The sequence below is a fragment of the Lepidochelys kempii genome, chromosome 7 (assembly GCF_965140265.1).
Source record: "Lepidochelys kempii isolate rLepKem1 chromosome 7, rLepKem1.hap2, whole genome shotgun sequence".
NCBI classification, from domain to species: domain Eukaryota; kingdom Metazoa; phylum Chordata; order Testudines; family Cheloniidae; genus Lepidochelys; species Lepidochelys kempii.
In genome coordinates, this window is record NC_133262.1 from 91378728 (window position 1) to 91403455 (window position 24728).

The following is a 24728-nucleotide window of genomic DNA, read 5'->3' on the forward strand; positions in this document are numbered from 1 at the left end:
TAACCATCAGAGGAGTGAAGTTGTGGAACAGCCTTCCAAGGGGAGCAATGGGGACAAAAAACCTAATTTACTTCAAGACTCAGCTTTATAAGATTATGGCGAGTGTGGTATGATGACACTGCCTACAATGGCATGTAACTAGTATGCGACTGCTAGTAGCAAATATTTCCAATAGATGTGCCATTGTGAAAGAAATCCAAGGAGAGGGAATCAAGTGTTATTTTATTATCCTATTAGAGAGATTCTACTTTTGTAAAATAATCCCTCTCTTTCTTTCTCAGGTCTTCAGCCTGTTCTTCTGCAGCATGGCTTAGTTTTAGAGGGAACCACCTGGGTTGCGAATATGGCCAACAGCAGCCTGGGCTTCATACTAGCAGATGCTGGCTATGATGTTTGGATTGGAAATAACAGAGTGAACTACTGGGCAAGAAAACACTACAACCTTAGCGCGGACCAGGAGGAATAACAGATACTTTAAGGTACCTTCAGATAATAAGTACCTTAAATTGAACGGCAGAGAAACTTTTAAAATCTTACTATTTTATTTTATATTTTAGGGATTTTTATATTTTTAAATAAATGGGTTGGATTCACTGGTACATTCCAGCTTCTTTGCACTGCACTCTTTATGACACAACATAGTGACAAAAGCATTGTAATGGGCTGATGACTGTCTCTACCAGTAGGCCAGTAATTTATATCAGCTGACATGCTTATACCACTCAGACTTAATTAAATTTAACCATTTACTCTGCTACTCACATCTGCTGGTGTTCAAGTGTGGGATCCACAAAGGTATGTAGGCACCTAAGTTCCAGTTTTGGCTCCACTGTGATCCTCAAAACTCCCACTGAAGCCTAGACTCACTCGGCACCGTTTTCAAAGTGAAAAAAATCCCTCTGCACCTAAATTTCTGCCTCTGGCCATGCACACTGCAGCCTCCCTCTAGGCATCCAGAGACCCTATCTCCCACCCCAGAGTGATTCATAAACCAGTGAAACACCTCACCAACACACCAGGCATATGGCTGCCAAAGTTGCATGCAGGGCCCAATCCTGCAGGGGTGCTCGGAGGCCACCTGTCGTATCGGGTCCCATTCAAAATCCAGCAAGAGGAGGAGTTTTTGTTGTCTGTCATAACTTTTAGCCCAGGGGTTAGAGCACTCTGCTGGGTTGTGAGAGACCCAGATTCAGCTTTTCCCTCACTGCTAGAGGAGGAGAGGATTTGAAGAGTGGTCTCCAGCCTCCCGGGAGCATTCTCTAACCCCTGAATTATGGGATATTCTGATGTGGGAGCTCTCTGTTTTTCTTGTTTAAGCTGTTCCACTATGGATAAATAATGCAAGAATGATTGTAGCAGGAAGACTGGAACTGGGGTCTCCTACCTCCCAGGTGGGTGCCCTAACAACTGACTTACAGAATAATTCCCATTTTCACTCCCTTTTGGGTCCAGTGACTGTTTAACGATTTATCCACAGTGGAACAGTCATTAGATCAGAGAAGGAGAGAGTGGGAATGACTCTGTAATCCAATAGTTAGACTCACAGAAATGCAGGACTGGAAGGGACCTCGATAGGTCATCTAGTCCAGTCCCCTGCACTCAGGCAGGACTAAGTATTATCTGGACCATCTCTGTTAGATGTTTGTGTAACCTGTTCTTAGAAGCCTCCAATGACGGAGATTCCATAATCTCCCCAGGTAATATGTTCCAGTGCTTAACTACTCTTACAATTAGGAAGATTTTCTAATGTCTAACTTAAATCTCCCTTGCTGCAATATAAGTCCATTACTTCTTGTCCTGTTCTCAGTGGTTAAGGAGAACAATTTATCACTCTTCTCTTTATAGCAACCTTTTACATACTTGAAGACTGTTGTCCTGTCCCCCTTTTGACTTCTCTTCTCCAGACTAAACAAACACAGTTTTTTCAATCTTTCCTCCTAGGTCAGGGATGGGGACCCTGCAGGCCGGATCCATCCCGTTCATAGAATCATAGAATATCAGGGTTGGAAGGGACCTCAGGAGGTCATCTAGTCCAACCCCCTGCTCAAAAGCAGGACCAATCCCCAATTAAATCATCCCAGCCAGGGCTTTGTCAAGCCTGACCTTAAAAACTTCTAAGGAAGGAGATTCCACCACCTCCCTAGGCAACGAATTCCAGTGTTTCACCACCCTTCTAGTGAAAAAGTTTTTCCTAATATCCAACCTAAACCTCCCCCACTGCAACTTGAGACCATTACTCCTTGTCCTGTCCTCTTCTACCACTGAGAATAGTCTAGAACCATCCTCTCTGGAACCACCTCTCAGGTAGTTGAAAGCAGCTATCAAATCCCCCCTCATTCTTCTCTTCTGCAGACTAAACAATCCCAGTTCCCTTAGCCTCTCCTCATAAGTCGTGTGTTCCAGACCCCTAATCATTTTTGTTGCCCTTCGCTGGACTCTCTCCAATTTATCCACATCCTTCTTGTAGTGTGGGGCCCAAAACTGGACACAGTACTCCAGATGAGGCCTCACCAATGTCGAATAGAGGGGGACGATCACGTCCCTCGATCTGCTCGCTATGCCCCTACTTATACAGCCCAAAATGCCATTGGCCTTCTTGGCAACAAGGGCACACTGCTGACTCATATCCAGCTTCTCATCCACTGTCACCCCTAGGTCCTTTTCCGCAGAACTGCTGCCTAGCCATTCGGTCCCTAGTCTGTAGCTGTGCATTGGGTTCTTCCGTCCTAAGTGCAGGACCCTGCACTTATCCTTATTGAACCTCATCAGATTTCTTTTGGCCCAATCCTCCAATTTGTCTAGGTCTTTCTGTATCCTATCCCTGCCCTCCAGCGTATCTACCACTCCTCCCAGTTTAGTATCATCCGCAAATTTGCTGAGAGTGCAATCCACACCATCCTCCAGATCATTTATGAAGATATTGAACAAAACCGGCCCCAGGACCGACCCCTGGGGCACTCCACTTGACACCGGCTGCCAACTAGACATGGAGCCATTGATCACTACCCGTTGAGCCCAACAATCTAGCCAACTTTCTACCCACCTTATAGTGCATTCATCCAGCCCATACTTCTTTAACTTGCTGACAAGAATACTGTGGGAGACCGTGTCAAAAGCTTTGCTAAAGTCAAGAAACAATATATCCACTGCTTTCCCTTCATCCACAGAACCAGTAATCTCATCATAGAAGGCGATTAGATTAGTCAGGCATGACCTTCCTTTGGTGAATCCATGCTGACTGTTCCTGATCACTTTCCTCTCATGTAAGTGCTGCAGGGTTGATTCTTTGAGGACCTGCTCCATCATTTTTCCGGGGACTGAAGTGAGGCTGACTGGCCTGTAGTTCCCAGGATCCTCCTTCTTCCCTTTTTTAAAGATTGGCACTACATTAGCCTTTTTCCAGTCATCCGGGACTTCCCCCATTCGCCACGAGTTTTCAAAGATAATGGCCAATGGCTCTGCAATCACAGCCGCCAGTTCCTTTAGCACTCTCGGATGCAACTCGTCCGGCCCCAGGGACTTGTGCACGTCCAGCTTTTCTAAATAGTCCCTAACCACCTCTTTCTCCACAGAGGGCTGGCCATCTATTCCCCATGTTGTGATGCCCAGTGCAGCAGTCTGGGAGCTGACCTTGTTAGTGAAGACAGAGGCAAAAAAAGCATTGAGTACATTAGCTTTTTCCACATCCTCTGTCACTAGGTTGCCTCCCTCATTCATTAAGGGGCCCACACTTTCCTTGGCTTTCTTCTTGTTGCCAACATACCTGAAGAAACCTTTCTTGTTACTCTTAAAATCTCTCACTAGCTGCAGCTCCTGGTGCCGTTGCTTAATTTCACCTGGCCGTCGCAAGTCTTGGTGCCGTGGGCCAGAAGCCCCAAGCCTCAGCCCCGAGGGGCTGGATCCATGAGCGCTGGCTCGCCCCACCGTGGACAGGAAGCCCCAAGCCTCGGCGCCCCCCCTTCGAAGCTGTGTGGGGCCCGTGATTGATTTTTTTTTCCTGTGGGTCAATGGCCCTTGATAGAAAAAGTGTTTCCCATCCTGCCATAGGTCACGTTTTCTTGTCCTTAAATCATTTTTGTTGCCCAGAACTGGACACAATACTCCAGTTAATGCCTTATCAGTGCCAAGCAGAATGGAAGAATTATTTCTCATGTATTGTTTACAACACTCCTGCTAATACATCCCAGAATGGTGTTTGCTCTTTTTGCAACAGAATTACATTGTTGACTCTTACTTAGTTTGTGATCCACAATCACTTTCAGATCCTTTCCTGCTGCACTCCTTCCTAGGCAGTCATTTCTCATTTTGCTTTTGTGCAACTGAGTATTCCCTCCAAAGTGTAGTACTTTGCCTTAGTCTTTATTTAATTTCATCCTATTTATTTTAGACCATTTCTCCAGTTTGTCAAGATCATTTTGAATTCTACTCCTGTCCTCCAAAGTGCTTGCAACCTCTCCCAGCTTGATATCCTCCACAAACTTTATAAGTGCACTCTCGAAATAATTTCTGCACATATTGAATAGAACTGGACCCAGGACAGATCCCTGCAGGACCTTACTTGATATGTCTGTGATGGGTTGTCACCCCTGGGGTGCAGTCTGGGAGCTGTGAGAAACCGCTGCGCCTCTCTAACCACTCAGTTGGACTGGCCCTGCTCACACTGCTTCCTTGGTTGGAGACACAGCCAGACTTGCCGAGGCCCTGTTAAAAGAAAAGGAGTACTTGTGGCACCATAGAGACTAACAAATTTCTTTGAGCACAAGCTTTCGTGAGCTACAGCTCACTTCCCACAACAGCAGATGGTGCTACACACCCAACCTGAGCTACCTGAGAGTGCTTTACCTAAGCCACCCAAGTACAAACAGCTGACCCCAGCCAGTTTCCCAGCTCCCAGGCACTCTCCCGCCCCCCCCCCCCGGGGTATAAACCCAAAATGATATCATCTTGCACTGCACAGGGATTTGTACAGTGTAAGCTTATTAATATGTCTGCCCCTCCCTCTATGTGGAAAGGAATATGCACACTTGTGGTAACCAAGCTGAGATTTTTTTCCCCAGACACTTCACTTAAAGGCACACTGATTTAGGTTAAAATATTAAATAAGTTTATTAACTACAAAAAGATAGATTTTAAGTGATAGCAAACAGATCAAAGCAATTTACCTAGTAAATAAACAAAACCAAAAACTAAGCCTAAAATAGTAGAAAGATAAGATATGAATTAGCAGATTCTCACCCTGGCTGATGATACAAGCAGGCTTGCAGATTCTTAAGGGACAAGCTGCATTTGCTTTGCAGCTTGGGATCCCTTTCCTGCTTCCAAATCTCTTTCTTTCGGAGCTTCTCTGGTGTCGAGTTGTGGGGGAATCAAGAACAACAGATGATATTACTTCCTGCCTTATATAGCTTTTGCACAGGGTAGGAGCCCTTTGTTTCAAACTTGTTTCCCAGACCAGTTTGTGGAAAAATACTGACGTCCCAAAATGGAGTCCAGAGTCGTGCCTGGTCACATGCCCTTGCAGAGTCATAGCAGCCATTACTTACAGGCTGGCTGAAATGTCCACAGGAAGGTTAAGCTATTCCACAGCCCATTGTTTTAGTGCTACTGGCTCATCAACAATCTGGCTTCTTCATTGTAGTACCTGAAAGGCTGGCTGTGAGTGTTTTCCAGAGTAAGCCCACAGTGAAATGCAGATCCATAGTCAATATTTATAACTTCAGATACAAAAATGATACATGCATACAAATAGGATAATTATATTCAGCAAATCATAACTTTTCCAATGACACTTTACATGACCCATCTTGTACAAAATTACTATTACGAATGTGGGGTGTAGTGTCACAATGCCCTTTCAGCTTCACTGTGAACCATTGATAACTACTCTTCGAGTACAGTAAAAAAAAGTTACTACAGTCAAGACCTATTTCATCTACTGCTTCCTCATATCCACAAGGTTTGTTACCCTGTAAAAGAAAGACATTAGGTTGGTTTGACAGGATTTGCTCTTGACAAATCCATGTTGACTGGTGCTTATCATCTTCTTATCTTCTAGGTGCTTACAAATTGATTGTTTGATTATTTGCTCCATTACATTTCTTGATACTGAAGTTAAACTGACTGGTCTATAATTCCCTGGGTTGTCCTTTTTATAGATATGTACTATGTTTGCCCTTTTCCAGTCTTCTGTTCTCCATAAGTTCTCAAAGATAATCACTAATGGTTTAAAGGTCTCTTCAGCCAGTTCCTGAAGTATTCTCAGAATGTATTTCATCAGGCCCTGCCAACCTGAAGACATCTAATTTGTCTAAGAAATTCTTAACTTGTTGTTTTCCTATTTTAGCCTCAGATTCTTTCCTATTTACACTGATGTTCACTATGTTAGTCGTCCAAACACTGCTAACTTTTTTTTGGTGAAAACTGAAATAAAAAAGGCATTAACACTTCTGCCATTGCTGCGTTTTCTCTTATTGTCTTTCCCTCCTCTCTGAGTAATGGGCCTACTTTATCTTTGGTCGTCTTCTTGCTTCTTATGTATTTGTAAAATGTTTTGTTACCTTTTAAGTTCCTAGCTAGTTTAAATCTCATTTTTTGCCTTGGTCTTTCTAATTTTGTCCCTATGTGCTTATTATGATTTATTTTATTCATTCTTTATAGTTTGACCTAGTTTCCACTTTTTGTAAGACTCCTAGAGTTTCAGGTCACTGAAGATCTCCTGGTTAAGCCAAGGTGGTCTCTTACCATGCTTCCAGTCCTCGGGCCGGTTTTGTTCAACATCTTTATCAATGATCTGGATGATGAGATTAATTGCACCCTCAGCAAGATGACGCTAAACTGTGGGAAGAGGTAGATATGCTGGAGGGTAGGGTTAGGATCCAGAGTGACCTAGACAAATTGGAGGATTGGGCCAAAAGAAATCTGATGAGGTTCAACAAGAACAAGTACAGAGTCCTGCACTTAGGAAGGAAGAATCCCGTGCGCTGCTACAGGCTGGGGACTGACTGGCTAAGCAGCAGTTCTGCAGAAAAGGACCTGGGGATTACAGTGGACGTGAAGCCGGATATGAGTCAGCAGTGTGCCCCTTGTTGTCAAGAAGGCTAACAGCGTGTTGGGCTGCATTAGTAGGAGCATTGCCAGCAGATAAAGAAAGTGATTATTCCCCTCTGTTCGGCACTGGTGAGGCCACAGCTCGAGTATTGCATCTAGTTTTGGTCCCCTCACTATAGAAGGGATGTGAAAAAATTGAAGAGAGTCCAGCGGAGGGCAGTGAAAATGATTAAGGGGCTGGGGCACATGACTTACAAGGAGAGGCTGAGGGAACTGGGGTTATTTAGTCTGCAGAAGAGAAGAGTGAGGGGGGATTTGATAGCAGCCTTCAACTACCTGAAGGGGAGTTAGGCTGTTCTCAGTGGTGGCAGATGACAGAACAGGAAGCAATGGTCTCAAGTTGCAGTGGGGGAGGTCTAGGTTGGATATTAGGAAACACTATTTCACTAGGAAGGTGGTGAAGCACAGGAATGGGTTACCTAGGGAGGTGGTGGAATCTCCATCCTTAAAGGTTTTTAAGGCCCGGCTTGACAAAGCCTTGGCTGAGATGATTTAATTGGTGTTGGTTCTGCTTTGAGCAGGGGATTGGACTAGATGACCTTCTGAGGTCTCTTCCAACCCTAATAATCTATTATTCCAATCTTTTGTACACATTGGCATAATTTTGCTTTTGTGCTCCTAATAATGTTTCTTTTTAAAAAACTGCCAACACTCCTGACCTCTTTTTTTCCCCCCCTTAGACTTGCTTCCCACCGGATCTTGCCTCCCAATTCCCTGAGTTTGCTACAGTCTGCCTTCTTAAAGTTCATTGTCTTTATTCTGCTGTTTTCCTTCCTATCATTCCTCGGAATCATGAACTCATCAAATCATGATCACTTTCACCCAAACTGCCGTCCATCTTCAAATTCTCAACAAGTTTCTCCCTGTTCGTCAGAATCAAATCTAGAACAGCCTCTCCCCTAGTTGCTTTCTCTGCCTTCTGTAATAAAAGAGTGGTCTTCAGTGCACTCCAAGAACTTGTTGGATAATCTGTGCCCTGCTGTATTATTTTCCCAACCAGTGCCTGGGTAGTTGATTTCCCCCATCACCACCAAGTCCTGAGTTTTAGTTGCTTAAAAAAAGCCTCATCCAGCTCTTCTTCCTGTACAAGTGGTCTACAGTAGACCTCTACTAAGACATCACTTTTTTTCTACCCCTTTTATCCATATGCAGAGATTTTCAACAGGTCTGCCTCCCCTTCTAACTCAATTTCAGTGCAGGTGTACACATCTCCAATGTACAAGGCAACATCTCTTCTTTTTTCCCTTGCCTGACCTTCCTGAACACGCTGTGCCCTTCTAGACCAATATTCTAATCATGTGAATTATCCCACCAAGTTTCTGTGATGTCAGTTATATTGTAATTGTGATTATTCACTAGTATTTCTAGTTCTTCCTGTTTTTTTCCATACTACTTCTATTAGTGTATAGATATCTAGGACATTAATTGTGTTTCCCCTTTCTATTCCCTCTGGTCTCTTCTTTGTTCCTGCTGTGATTGCTCATGTTCTATCCGTAATGCATTCCCCCTGGGGTGCCACCTGGAACTGGGGTACCCCTGAGCCTCCCTGACCCACCATCCTGGGCTCCCTTTACACTGTACTGCTGTGTCCAGCCTGCACTTTCACCAGCACACACATAGGTAGGGACACACCCAGCTGCAGTTGCATGCAGATGCTGTGATCAGTTCTGCATGGGAAGGCTCAGCTAAGGAACTTCCCAGCTACTCAGGCATGCACCCCCCTCGGGAGTGTAAGCCCAAAACTTTACTGTCTTGCCCTGCACAGGGAACTGTACAGCATAAACTCATGAAATTTGCCCCCTCCCTCTGTCCTGAGTTATGACTCCCACACACACTGGTTTTAGATAAAGCAAAAACAAGTTTATTAACTACAAAAGATCTATTTTAAGTGATTATAAGGGATAGCAAACAGATCAAAGCAGATTACCTAGCAAATAAACAAAAACACACAAAGTAAGCTTAATATACTAAAGACATTAGATATGAATAGCAGATCCTCACCCTAAGTGATAATACAGGCAGGCTGCAGATTCTTAAGGGGCAAGCTGCACTGGTTTAGAAACCCCAGGGGTGTTCCATTCACAGGCTAAACATCCCTTTAGCCTGGGTCCAGCACTTCCCCCAGTTCATTCTTTGTTTCTCAGGTGTTTCCAGGAGTCTCTTTGTGTGGGGAGTCAGTGAAGAACCACAATATCGCTCCCCTGCCTTAAATAGCCTTTGCATATGGCCAGAATCCTTTGTTTCAAAGCATGGTTCCCACGCCAATGAGTGGAAAAACACTGTTATCCCAAAATGGAGTCCAGCACCAGGTGACCTGGTGACATGTCCCTGTAGTGTCACAGCAGTCATGAGTCGGACGCTATTTGTAGCATCCTCAGGAAAGCCCCCAGGTGGGAAATAAGCTTCTTCTAAGGCCTATTGCTCTCCCTAGTGCTTCATTAACTTGAATGGGCCCTTCCCAGCCAACCATCTAGACCAAGAGCCTTTTGCCTAGTGGGCGTTCCCCAGGTGTAAACACATTTGTAATACAAATATATAGTCAATATTCCTAACTTCAGATACAAAAATGATACATACATACAAATAGGATAATCATATTCAGTAAATAACCTTTCCAATAGCACCTCACATGACTTATCATGCATAAACTTACATTGATTGTCATAATAATATCACTGAAGAATACGTGGTGCAGTGTCACACCTTCCTCCCAACAGATTTCTACCTTTCACCCAGGTCTCCATGTTTTGGACTTACCTATGGGATTTTTTCTCCTGCCCCTGTTGAACCTAGTTTAAAACCCACCTCCGAGGTTAGCCAACTGTATCCAAAGATACTCTTCCCCCTCCCGTGATAGGTGGATCCCATCTCTTCTCAGCAGTCCCTCTTCTCGGACAGCATCCCATGTCTGAGGAAGCTGAAGCCCTTCTGGTGTCATCATGTGCACAGCCATGTTTTTCACCTCCAGGATGTGTCTGTGTCTTTCTGGGCCCCAACCCTTGACTGGAAGGATTGATGAGAACGCTATCTGTGCCCTCAGCTCCTTTACGCTCACTCTCAGAGCCCTGTAGTCACTGCTGATCCGCTCAGGGTCATGCCTTGCAGTATCATTAGTGCCCACATGAATGATCAGCATGGGGTAGTAGTCAGAGGGCCTGATGATCCTCCACAATCCTTCTGTAATGTTTCTGATATAGGCCCCTGTGAGGCAGCGCACCTCCTGGTATGCCAGGTCAGAACAGAAGATGGATGCCTCTGTCTCCCTCAGAAGGGAGTCACTGACAACCACCATCCTTCGTTTCCTCTTGGGAGTGATGGCTGTGATCCTCCTAGCCTTGGGAGGTACATGGTTTGGGATTAGGGCACCACCTGGGAGGCAAGAGAACTTGAATCTAGTTCCTCTGCTCCAGTCACTCTTTCATTATTTATCCACAGTGGAACAGCTTCAACAGCAGAGACTGAGGCCCCATGTCAGAATATCCCATATCTCAGTGGGATTTAGAGAGCTCTCCTGGGAGGTGGGAGTCGCCTCTTCAAATTTTTTGGCAGTGAGGGAGGAATTGAACCTGGTTCTCCCATATCCCAGGTTCTAACTACTAGGCTAAAAGTTAGAATGTGGGCACCACCATCACCTTCTCTTCCAGCTGTCTTTTGTGGTGTGAGGCAGGAATCCTTTTTCATTCCCTCAAGAAATGCCTTGGGTTCCATCTGACTCCAGGCAGTGAATTAAAGTTTGTGGCTCACTAAGCAGAGAGAGGCACTTCTCTGAATTCTGGACTTACACACCTATCTCCAAGAGAGGAGCCAAGCTTAGCACACATTCCTGTCATTGGTGTCTCCCATTATCTACCTTAGGCAGGCCCTCCACCTACCGTGCTGGTTGTTGTGGATTGCATTCTTAGATATCTCTCACCATTCATTGTATTGAGAGCCTAGGTAACTAACTTGACTTTGTGGATTGCAGTGTTTTTCTAGGCACCTAAAAGTTAGATGGTGTGATGCTGAGCAAGGTAATGGTTAAGTCTCTTTATGGATCCTACCCCAAACCAATTCCAAAAATAACCTAATCTTGCTAGAATGCCATTGTAAACAGCATATGCAACACCCCAACATATTGTTAAACCCAGTGAACATCATACCCCTCTCCAACCAGCTCTCCTTATGTCCAAGCATTACTCAAGCCTAGGGATTACCTTGACTTGATGACACAGGTTAAAACTACAACTGCCTTGTCTTCAGTGTGATTTTAACACATGCTAAGATCACACCATATTTTCCTAACGAAGACCAGCCCAAATATGTCAGTTTTAAAAGTAAAAATGAAAAGGTATCTTTACTACATAAAGAGACAAAGATTTAAATCCCATGGTGGCTGAAATGATCAGTGAGCTTTGCTGTGTCTCTGATTCAAAAATGCTGCATTCTGCACCCACGGACAGTAATTATAACTTCTTAATGTATGTAATTTCATTTTATGTTGCAGTTTTCACGAAATGGCCACACATGACCTTCCTGCCATAATAAACTTTATTCTGCAGAAAACTGGGCAAGAGAAACTGTATTACGTTGGCTATTACGTACATCTTGGGTACGGTAAGAGAAATCAAATTGTTGTCATCAAAATTAGAGCCTTACTGTATTATCTGCTGTATATAGTAAGTGACAGTTCCTTTCCCAAAAGCTTATAACTTAAAAGATAAGATGTAACAGGAGGGTGAAATAAACAAGTGATGAGGGAAAGAGGACTGGGTGACAACAACAATATGTTTTAGCTATCCTACTTGTGTGTACCATTCATAGATGTAATTAGATGCACTAGCACTAATAAATAACAGTGATATCAACTAGCTATCTGCCTTGCAGATGGCAGTTTTCTGTAGGCATCACAACCAATGGGTAAGGCATGGTCAGATCTGAAAGCGGGGAAGCACTGTGCTTGTGTGCACTTTAGCTGGTAAAGCTTTAATTGCTAGTGACACGAAGTTAGCACTTAAGGATCTAGTAATATGAGAACTCCCTGAAAGGTTCTTAATTTCCCGGGGGACTTATGATGCTCACATTTTCAGTCAAGAACAAATATGAAAATATGATAACTTATTCAAGGTCATGACCATTGAGTTTCCATAATTTTTGTTTAGGGTAGAGAATGAATATCTTCATCTCTCTTTATAATTGATTATTAAGGTTGCTGTGTTGAAAGTGCATTGAAGTGCAACTGAAGAGACCAGTTTTTGAGCTACACAGAGCTCTTCTTCAGGTCAGGTCAGATTACCTTTCCCAGACCTGAAGAAGATCTTTTGCTCTCTGTAGCTTGCATGATTCATTCTATCATTTTTTGGCAGATCTTGCACTTTTTTGTTTTTGTTTTATATTTTACTCATCATAGGTTGTGTGAAGATGTGTACTGTTTCTTTAAATCTGTAAGAGGAAACAGGGCAGGAGGGGGCTTGGAAAGGTTTTAGCAGAGATTCTACGGTGAAGGATATAGAGCAGGAGAGAGAAAATTTAGGAATTATACTATTTTCCTTATTTCTAAGAAAGTTCCTTATTCAGTGTGAGAAGAATGCAACACTTTCATTGTCATGTGTCAGGGTGGGTTGGTCTTAGAGGCTTCGTAGAATAACTTCATTGTTCAGAAGAGTCTTGAGGGAGGAGAAATCTCCTGGACTATTTTAAAATGAATTAACTAAAATTGTGACTCAAAAGGAGATTTAAGGATCTCTGTGCTCCATGTATAAAAGAAATAAAATTGTTTATTTCTGTCCATCACTGATACCTCCCACTCCATGGCTTTTATCAGTCCCCTACTGCTGCAACTCTTGGCACAGTATTTTATTAGAACACTGCCAGGGAGGAAGGAGCTAAGGGGAAAATTTACAGTCCTGGAATCCGTAGCATTGTGCTTTCCTGCACATGAAGCCATGCTCCTCCACACCCCTGAGCACTCCCACTCCCTGCTATGGTGAGTACTATGAGTATATAAACCATCATGCGTGCCACAGACTCACTGCGTCCCTCAGCACCGCACATCTAAATCTCCCCTGCATCCAGATGGGCTCTACTTGCTCCCTCTCTCCAGACCCGAGTCCCCCTGCTTCCCAACAGGGCATCTAATATCACCTCCCCCAAGCTTCGCCTCTGTCCATTGTCTTCTGTCCAGGTAAACAGGGTCTCCTGGGCCTCCTCTCTGCTGTCCTCTGTCCCCTCTGGCTGGAACTGGCTGGTCAGGTCACTGGGGTCAACTCTTTGCAGCAACATTGTCCTCCCACTGGCCAGAACTGGTTGCGACTCCCAAGCTGGGCCTCCCAGTCACCAGTTGCTGGGGTATCCATTCTCCAGGCCATTGGTTGGGGTCCCAAGTTCCGTCGCAGGTCCTCTGTGACAAACTCCCCTCTCCCATCACCTCGTTAAACCAGTAACAACCAGGGAAACTGCGTCCCACCCCAACTGCATGTAAATTGTTGGGAAAAAACCATGAAAACCCTCCACTTCATCACAATGAGTAATGTCTTTGCGTTTTTACAGACTATTCTCAGCAAGAAAGAGTTGTCTGTGAAGAGAGAGATTGAGCAAATTTACTGTTCAGGTGTGCCACTACAGAGTATTTCAGAAGCTTTGTTCCTTGGTCTTTTCTGTCTTCGGGGGTTTTAATGAAAAGAGTCTAAATATGGTATGGGTTTAGTGATTTAAAATGAACTAACTTTTGTTTGGCCACGTATGCATGGATAATTAATTTCTAACAACAAAATTGGCCTCTTTTCATTACCAGTGGGATCCCCGTGTAGGCTAACATGTTGACACTGCCTCCTAAAGTTTGTGTGTGGCAGATGAGGGAGTGCAGGTTGGCTGGGATGTTGTAGGATGGGCCGGTCCATTTGTTTGCCCTCACTTCAGGCAGGAGTAAATGATTACAGTAAGCACAAGGCAGTGGAAAACAGGGCCCTTAATATCTTGAAGTATTAGTCTCTGCATTCAAATGCACTGTGTGAACATAATGCAATACTCCTCAGTCCAAAATCTTTTACTGAACATAGGCAGAATCACTTTGTTGTTCTGAAACCACTTGAACTTTGTAGGTTTGAAAGTTCTTTTTGAACTCTGACATTATTGGGTTCACATTCCAGCAGGAAACAACTGTGAGGGCATCAGGAAAAATATAGAGGGAAAAGAAAAAATAATCTAAGTACAGCATACACCCAATGTATAGCCATATAGCTCTTTAAAAGCCACACACATACACTCAATAGTACGTAGCAGCCAACCTGCAAAAGAACATGAGCATAACTGCTGCATCTCACTCAAGCATTTTTACTTCCGTCATCTAGACCTGCTTTGAACAGGTTTGGTAGACTCAGTGGTGAAAAATATCAGTACCCTATCTACTCTATCATTCCTGTTAATTCTGCTAGCTGGTGAGAGATGTAAAAAAGTCTAGTGTAGATGCAACTTCCACTGACTCCCTGTCTAATTCTAGGTCTATTTCAAGGTCCTAGTTTACATTTTTACAAATCTCACTGAGTTAGAGTATAGTTCAAGCCTTTTCTAGGATATGAAAATTATCTATTTCTAGTGATGGTATAGGCCAGCAGCAAACTACAATTCTTCTCCCATCCTGCCCCAGAGCAAAGAGGAAGCAGGGAAGGAATTAAGACCAAGAGCAGTGTCTCTAAATCACAATGCATGTGGGGAAGGTGCAGCTGGTGACGTATTCCTGGCTCAGGGCTGTGACTAATGCCAGAAACTACGCCAAGTTAACATGTACAAATCTCTCTGCTGTAGGCAAGGCCTGAGACATCTGTGTAGAACCACTCTCTTTGCACAAGTATTTCCAGAATAAATGTGGCTGCAGAAGAGCCCAGCATTTCCTCTCCTACAGACAAATTGAAGTATAATTATCACCTACCGATGCAGCGTCAGCCAGGGAGGAATGTTGTTTGGTGACATTTCAAACAGAATGATTGTTTTTTCCTCTTGGTAGGATACCTAGATAGAACAGAGATGACGTGGATGAAAAACGCAGATGTAGGTAGGACACAGGCTTGTGCCACCCTAGCTTTGAGTATCATAGAGGCTGAGATACTTCTCTAACGCATTACACTAGCTGCCCTTTTCCCTTTAGCTAGACTATTTGACTTAATTAAATCACCCTTACAAAACAAGTTATATTAACAGGACCCGCTTCCCCCCCCCCCCCAAAAAAAAAGCTCTGAACTCAAGCGATAGTTTGAGAGGTTCTAGTTGCAAACTCTGTGTCTACACTAGCACTTTTGTCGGTATAATTTATGTCACTTAGGGTTGTGAATAAATGCCCCCCTGAGTGGCTGTAGAGGTGCAGACCCACTGTCGCAGCGCCTCCTACTGATCATACTGGAAATTAGCTCTTTTGGACTACCAGGGCACCTTTTACTAGCAGTATCTCACTCACCATTACTTCCACTTCCTCCACTGTCTGCACCATCTGGATCTCACCTCTCCCAGACTGCAGTGTCCTCTTCAGGGCACAGCCCTCCAGCTATGCCCCAGCCTGCTGTCTCTCCACTTTTGGGGGACAGGCAGTCCTCAGTCCTTCCACTTGCCTCAATGGCCAACTGCAGTCTCTAGTCTAGCCCCTGGCTTCAGGGGCAAACTGCATTCTGGATTTAGGCCACTCTACTCATTGGCAAGTAGGGATAAATGGGGGAGGGACTCAGGCCCACCCACTACTCTGGGTCCCGGCTCAGAGACCCTGTAGCTGGCTGCCACTTACTACCCCTCCTCCTATTCCTGCTGCCTACTTTCCCTGGGCCACTTCCCCTATAGCCCTAGCACCTTCCCTGGCCTGGCTTCAGGGCCTCAGTCTGGCATGGTCAGCCAAGAGATCTCCTATTGCTCCGCTACTGCAGTGCTGGGCTGGGCTGGGCTGGGCTGGGCTGGGCTGGGCTGGGTAGGGTAGGGTAGGGTAGGGTAGGGTAGGGTAGGGTAGGGTATCTCCAGTGCTCCTTGGCAGACAGTCCTTCTCCTTTGCCCTCCAAGAAGAGACTACCCCTTGCTCTGCTGAGCAGCCCTTTATATATGGGCTCCAGAAAGCCTTCTCCTAATTGGCTTTCCCAATAAACCTTTTCCTGATTGGCAGGGTTCTGCGCAGCCTCTCAAAGGCTGCCTTAATCCTTCTCCTGCCTGTGTGAGGCAGCCACCCCACCACAGTGACATAAGTACCAGTGTGGACAGTACTATATCAGCAGGAGACGCTCTCCTGCAGACATAGCTACCACCACTCGTTCAGGGTGATTTTATTATGTTGACGGAAGAGCTGTCTCCTGTCAGCATAGAGCGGCTATAGGGGAGACCTTACAGCAGCACCTCTGTAAGCTCTCTAGCGTAGACATGACCTTAGTGTCATCCATCTGTAATCTATACTTTATCTAAATCTCTAGAAGTGCCCTGATCACTAGTTTCACAGAGGTGTTGCCATCTTGTCAGTTTGAAATATTTTGCATGACTGGAGTTTGGGTAAATGGGTCTAATTGGAAACTGAGGTTTTCATTTCACGTGGATTATGAGGTTGAAAAAGTTAATGTTCGTTGTTTGGCATGGCAAAAGCTTGGAAAAGACATGGCTCTGTAAAACCCTGCAAAAGTCGATGAGCAAACAGTTTAAAACCACTAAAATCCTCTGATTATTCGCCATATTCCACGGTGCTGGACATACAGTGCCAGATTCTGCCACCCTTATTTTAACTGCGGAGTACTTCATGACACTACCTACCGTGTAAGGGTCTACTCAATGCGAGCAAGTGGGGCAGAATCAGACTCAGATTTGTAACAAATTATGGAAGAGTATTGCTAAACAGAGGCTGGCCAGGATTCCAGGATTTGTTATAGAAACCTTAAGTCATGGTTTTGTCATGAAAGTCAAAATGTTGTTACAATCATAAAGGAACAACCTTACTCAGAGGGAAACTGAGCTGAAGTTACTATGTTTTTTCTGGTTTAGAAAACCATATGGATCCATACCTTAGTTCAGATTTACTTGAAAATTGTCAGTCTCACTGAATGGTTTGCAAAACTTCTGTCATAGTGGAGTTCATTACATATATCTGAACAGTGCTGAATATAGTTACATTTTTGTAGAACTAAAGTGAAAATGTGTACTTGTGGCACCTTAGAGACTAACCAATTTATTTGAGCATAAGCTTTCGTGAGTTACAGCTCACTTCATCGGATGCATACTGTGGAAAATACAGAAGATGTTTTTATACACACAAACCATGAAAAAATGGGTGTTTATCACTACAAAGGGTTTTCTCTCCCCCCACCCTACTCTCCTGCTGGTAATAGCTCATCTAAAGTGATCACTTTCCTTACAATGTGTATGATAATCAAGGATGAAGTGAGCTGTAGCTCACAAAAGCTTATGCTCAAATAAATTGGTTAGTCTCTAAGGTGCCACAAGTACTCCTTTTCTTTTTGTGAATACAGACTAACATGGCTGTTACTCTGTAAAGTGAAAATGTTCATTTAAAAAAGTTAGCTCCGTTCTTGGAAATGAATCCAGTTTTTGTTTGTTAGTGGCAGTATTCCAGGTCCCTTTCAGTAAGACTTTCTAAAGTACAGATATTTTCACCTTCTGTAGTTATTGAACTGAATGGTATTTAGTTTAAGATGAATTGAACTCCATCCATTTCTGTCAGAAGATAAATGTCTAAAATGTTTTCTTGCAGAGTCGCATTGATATCTACCTGTCATGCTTTCCAGATTCAATGTCTGTAAAAACTATGCTCCATTGGAGCCAGGTAGAGTTTCTGAAATATAAAATGGCTTTATTTCACTGTTTATATTTAAATATTATGCAGCCAATTCTGATATTTTATATTCTCATGGGTTCTGTCTGATCATACTTGAATTTGGATTTATTCATGAAAGAGAGAGAACTACCTGAAATTTTACATCTCAGATCCTTGTTTTGTTTTGCCCTGGCACTGGTGTTAAGATTTATTCATGCAAAATAATGTGCAATTTTATTAACTCTGACACTGAGTTCAGATATCATTGCCATATAATCATAAATCATTATCATCATACACAATGTAAACCACCCCCTTAAACTTAATGTTCTCTTTCATTAGAATTTAAAAAAGAAAACGTGCAAAGATCAAAATATTAAATTTTCCACCATGGCTACCACTTGTGTGGCTGCACCAGTGAGTAACTTGACATAAAATGCTAGGCTAGACACAGCCATAAAGAGACTTCTGGACTTGGACATTTGATATTTTTTGGAGCTTGTGGGGAGCAGAGAGGACAGGCTTTTGTTTGTGCTCTTTGTTTACATTTTGTTCTCTCTTGGGACTGAGAGAGGCCAGACAGAAATCCATCTTCTCCAACCCATCCTACTCCAAATCTCCAATATTGCAACCAGTATAGGTAAGCCAGGCAAGATGGATTAGTTTATCTTTTGTTTTATGTGAATTTTCCCCATGTTAAGAGGGAGGTTTATTCCTATTTTCTGTAACTTTAAGGTTTTGCCAGAGGGGGATCCTCTGTGTTTTGAATCTGAATACCCTGTAAAGTATTTTCCATTCTGATTTTACAGAGGTGATTCTTTTACCTTTTCTTTAATTAAAATTCTTCTTTTAAGAACCTGATTGCTTTTTCATTGTTCTTAAGATCCAAGGGTTTGGGTATGTGTTCACCTGTACAAATTGGTGAGGATTATTATCAAGCCTTCCCCAGGAAAGGGGGTGTAGGGCTTGGGGGGATATTTTGGGGAAAGATGTCTCTAAGTGGTCTCTTTCCCTGTTCTTTGTTTAAAACACTTGGTGGTGGCAGCATACTGTTCAAGGCCAAGGCAAAGTTTGTACCTTGGGGAAGTTTTTAACCTAAGCTGGTAAGAATAAACTTAGGGGGTCTTTCATGCGGGTCCCCACATCTGTACCCTAGAGTTCAGAGTGGGGAAGGAACCCTGACAAGGATGTGCATGAATAGTTTGTTGCCATGTGTGCAGTAGATTACACAACTTGGGTATGTTATGAAGCATGAGATCTTCAGCTTTTTGCCTTCATCTACGCAGGAAGTGCACCATTAGTCCCCTGCTCTACACAGTGTATGGCTTTTTTTTCTTTCTTGTGACATACCTGAAGGTGAAGTGGGTACCTTGCAAACAGATAACTAGCTGGGTCTCTGCTGGAAGCCATTTACCATCTTCAGTTTATACATCACATAACAAAAAAGGGGCACAAAAGGAGCAGGTGGATTTGGACAGGGTTACATAAATTAAATCACGTGGAGACTCATATTCCTGTATAAGTGTTTGCAGGATAGGGGTCTCAGTTAGTTCATGTGATCACCTTAGTGAGCAGGACTCCTTCTTAAGGGCTTGGCTACACTTGCAAATTAGAGCGCATTAAAGCAGCCTCAGGTGCCCTAACTCACGACCCGTCCACACTGGCAAGGCACTTAGCGTACCTGGACTCTGCAGCTGGAGAGCTCCTGGTAATCCACCTCCACGAGAAGCATAACGCTTGCTGTGCCTCGGCTGAAATGCCCCGATGTCAGTGTGAACTAGGTGTTGCATTACTGCGCTCTGATCGGCCTCTGGAAAAAATCCCATAATCCCCTTAAGTCAAGTGGCCACTCTTGTCATTGTTTTGAACTCAGCTGTAGGAATGTGGATATGCCCTTTCAAAGCTCCGTTTCTGACAGCCAGCTGCTTATCTGCTCCAGGACAAAGCAACCATTAGTGTGGAATGTTGCTTGCTGTGAGTGTTTGAGAGAGAGGCATGGTGGAGGGGGGTCTGCTGCTGTCAGAACTTACAAGACAGCATGCTGACATGCTCGACCCCCCCCACCCCCCTCCCCCCACATACACACAACACACTCCCTGTCACACTCCACCCCATTTCCCCCCCCCCCATTTGAAAAGCACATTGCAGCCACTTGCATGCTGGGATAGCTACCACAATTCACAGCTCTGTGGCGTTGCAAGAGCTGCTGATGTGGCCATGCCAGTGCACTTGAATCTGACAGTGTGGACACACTGCAGCGCTTTCCCTACTGCGCTCTCCGAGGGCTGGTTTAACTCACAGTGCTCTACACCTGCAAGTGTAGCCATGCCCTAAGTTTCACTTTAGTACATGAATCAGATCACATTCCATAGACTTCATGGCAGAGGTGAGTCATTAGGTGAGATATGAATAAGGAGAGGGGCTGATGGATTGGTAAATTACATAACATATCTTTACACTAGGAAAGGCAGTCCATGGTAAAAGAATATGATTTTTTAAAAGTGTGTGTCTTTACTTCAGTAAAACTATTCATGTGCTTAAAATTAACCTCTTCAGTCAGGATATGGACATAAGAGTTTTAATGCAGCTTTAATGAGGCTTCCTATAGCCAGAGGCTGCTCAAAGCATCACACCTGTCTTCTCTTGCACAGCTGAGCACTGTAGCTGACCTGTGTGGGGAAGCAGCTTCTTCCCTTTGATGTCTTTCTGGAACAGGAGTGATAGCAACAGTCTATCAAAGGTAGAACAGTGCTTCCCTTCCTAGCCCAGCCTCTACAGTCAGCTGCCACAGGGAAGCAGCTGTGCTGCCTTGAAGAGCCACTGATTGTAGGAAGCTGAATGAAAGGCCATTTAGTTGGGGTCTGAGAGAAGGAGATAGAAGAGGGGTGGGAGCTGGAGCTGTTGAAAGCATTGGCTGTTTGGGGAGGAAACCTCTGTAAGAATTTTTCCTGGAGATCCCCCCAGTATCATCCCATGGGAAGGAGCAGGAGGATCAATACAGGAGTCAAGACTTGCCCTGTTCCCCAGAAAAGGCTACCTGGCCACACCCAAACCCGTGTCTCCATCCTGTGTTTTAGCATCCAGTGCCCAGTAGAACACTTCCCCATTCCCCAAAGCCCCCTTGTAATGCGACTTCATTATAACCATGCTCTCAGGGACTCTCATTGACCATATGAGGGAATGGCTTAGCAAAAAAGTTAATACAGCCTGGGCCTATATCAGTTTTTCAGAGGATACCCCCTAGGAATGAAGGAGAGATGATATGCATCTTACCCTGGTGCTGGGCTACCCACTCCTTTGTTTAGTCCTTCCAGCATCCTCCACAAACAATGCATGATGGGGCTTCTATAGGGAAAGGAAGGGAAACATTGACATAGAGATGGCTGAATCTCCCTAGAGAGAGCCACACAGGGAAGACGCCCTCACACATGGATCAGAGTGGCATGAACTGGGTTCATATTGGTCTGAAAACCAGTGTGAGAGGAGAATAAGGTCTAAAATAAGTTATTACAGACTTTAACAGAAACATTTATCAAAATATTGGAATAAATTATTTGGTTAAAACAAAATACCATGCACACTCACTGTTACAATATGAAAACAAAATATATGTATAGATAATAAGATAAAATAGTAATCTCATTCCAATGGACTAAATTTCCTTTCCTTATTATTAATAGATCCATTCTTTTATAACAGAAATCTTATAAAACTTGTTTACAGCTTAAATAAACTTATTATGTACACAAATACACAATTATGAATTGGCCTTTGGAAGTCCCTAAAGCTGTATTAACAAGATTTGCTACCAGTTGCTTTCTTCAGCTTGTAGTATTGATCACATGTTGTGGTTGATGCTTTTCTATTCTTCATCTTCCGTATCAGTTAAAGTCTTTCATTACTGTATGTTTAGGTCCAAACTTCTATTTTTCTTACATTTAGATATGTAACCTGTTTTACTTCTTATATCAAAACTCTCTGTTATTAATCTTTTTTCTTTTTTCCTTGAAGTTTAATTGTGGCTATAGTTGAAAGGGTTTCTCTCCCCTTACTTTAAGAACTTTTTTTTTTTTAATACTATCAGGTTTGGTGGCTGGGAATGACCCTGTTCCAGCATATGCCAAAAAGTTCCACCAGATTTCTAAGTAACGATCTTTGTATCTTCTCCCTTGTAGAGCCCTGACTGATGAGTACCAGAATTCCCCACACTTTTTGATACCAGTCAGTAGTTTCAGGACGTAACTCCTCTTCCACCATCTTGCTATAGTACTTCTAGTGGCAACTAGGAGATGAGTGATCAGTTATTTCTGGCTTTTATAAGATGCAGAGTTTTCAGGACAACTTAATAAAAATACTTGAGCTATCTGACAGCTGACATCCTGATTTCCCGTATGGTTTTCCAAAATGTTTTAATTGTTGACCTCTTCCACCATATATGGAGAAATCATCCTATTTTGTTACATTCTCTTTAGCATTTGCTCTATCCCTGTACCATAAATATGTTTAATTTTAAGGGGAGTGAGAAAATTGATAAATTTAATGTAATTTTCTTTTAATAATGTGTTTATTGAGGAGTGGGGAACACTGCCCCATATATTTGCCCATTCCTCGATTTTGGTGTCTTTGCCTATGTCAACTTTCTATCGTTTCATGAACATAGTTATTTGCTGTAAATTACAGTGATTACTTTGTATAGAATGGAAAGTAAGCCTTTGTGTTTCATGGATGTGGAGTCGTTTTTCAAATTCTGTCAATCGATGGACAAAATTCTAATGGATTTCCCTGTCTGATATTAAAGAATTATTTCATATGTCTCAAAGCCATGAAGAGGGATATTTTATATGTCCCTAGTCCAACTACATTATCAACTATAACTGAATCAACTTGGATAATCTCCAAGAGTTCTCAACCATCAACTTTAATGCTCTGGTTTACAGAAGGTTAATTGTTATATTGAAAAATCTATTGTATTTCTGTTGGTTCTTTGCTTAACTGCAAACACCTTCTTGTACCAGTAAATCAGTGGGCATAGAATCTCAGAAAGAATATAATTCTGATCAATGTAAGAATGAACACAGAATGCGAACTGTGGACCAGTATTGAAATGATGCACTCAGTCTTAGGGCTGCATGACTTTTTAAAAAACCCTTCTGGTTGGTTGCCTTATCAGTCTGGAATTAAATTTTGAAAGTGAAGCAAGCAAGTATTTTAACAAGATCATGATATCAGTCTCCATTCTGAAAAGCTGCCTAGTGTTTCCTTTTTTAATAGAAACAATGTCTAATTAATTTCTAATGTTTCTTTTTAAAATCCACTATTCATTTTGATCATTTCAGGATACTTTGGGACAGAACAAATAATAAAGAATATTAAAATATGTATATTTTTTCTTTCTTAGACATTTAAAACAAGAGAATTCAGATATTTTGATTATGGCAGTGAGGAGAATGAAGTTAAATCCAACCAGGTAAGAAAAATCTGTGATCTCTTAAAAGTAAAAATAAACAGAGTACTACAGCAAGAATATTTCTAGTGAGGGAATAAAGTGAATTGGTATATTAGCTGCATGGAGAGCTGGATTCCTGTCTGATTGTAGTGGAAATATCATCTTAGTTGATTTATTTGAATTATTCAATACTCTGCTCAAAATATTTTCACCATTGCAAATTCTTTGGTGTTTGTCCACTGTCCCTGTCCAGCTGTTGTTTTTCTATTGACTTTCCAGTGAAATCCATGAAACTTAATAATGTTCTAGCTACATCTAACAATGAAATAGTTGCCTTCTTTCTGGATGCACCCAGAACTTCAGGCAGATATCAAGCCACAGATGAATATTTTGTGTTTAAAACTTACTACCTCACAGGCTTTCACTTTTAAAGGTGTTTAATTTGTTTTCCAGATTGAAGCCCCCTTGTATAGGTTAGAAAATATGAAAGTTCCAACTGCACTGTGGTATGGTGGCGAGGACTGGCTTGAGGACCTGGAGGATATAATAATATTACTCTCACAAATCTACAGTATGAAAAGTATATTCCTGATTGGGCCCATTTTGATTTCATTTGAGGTCTCGATGCTCCTGAGCGAGTATACAGTGAAATCATTGATCTGATGAAGAAACATCCATAGAATTGCATATTAGTATGGTAGAATTAAGCAGGATTTAGAAGGATTCCTATGAAATAAGCATTGTTTCTGAACTAATTGTAGGGTTAACAAAGGTGTTTGCTATGATTCCTTGGATTTGCACTACTTGTCATTACCATATTGTCTATCCTGCAGGAAATTCGAGGACATCCTCAAGGATCTGAATTTGATTTCTTAGAGGAGAGAGATTTTTATGGCTTCAAATTTATCCCATGCCTAGAAATGTGTTGAACAATGAAAATGAAAATCCTAAAAATTTTAATATTTCAATGTGAAGGTGGAAATTTCACTTTTTGTGACAGTTGTGAAAATTCACACTAAATAATATAGCGGGATTCATTTTCCTCACGTAAGTGACTGATTCAAATAACATTAGCCTCAGCAATACAAAATTTCATGTGTTTGTTTGAATGTTTTCAACAAGAAAAGGTAATTTCATAAAGTGATATTCGGGGGGCACAAAACCAAAAAAACTGCTAAGGTTTTGGTGGAAAAAAATCATGATTGTTTCAGGACACAATTTGAGGCCTATTTGTTTCTCTTAGCTTTAAGGGATTGGGAAGATTTTGGCGGGAGATGATAATGCTCATAAATGTTTTTGGCTGCAAGGTTATGTATGTATGCTTATTGCTAAAAGGAGAGTCCCGGAGTTGTTTGTAACTGTATTTTTTAAATATGTCAAGGAGAATCCAGAGAAAAGGATGGAAGTGTATGA

General features: G+C 42.7%; 1 long non-coding RNA gene across 1 annotated transcript; it reads left to right on the forward strand.

Annotated features, from left to right (window-relative positions):
- The first annotated feature begins 247 nt into the window (after nt 1-247).
- LOC140914872 (uncharacterized) lies at nt 248-24728 on the forward strand. Its single transcript, XR_012160022.1, has 4 exons — nt 248-479; nt 11591-11700; nt 23268-23336; nt 23769-24728. It is a non-coding gene; the product is annotated as an uncharacterized lncRNA (long non-coding RNA).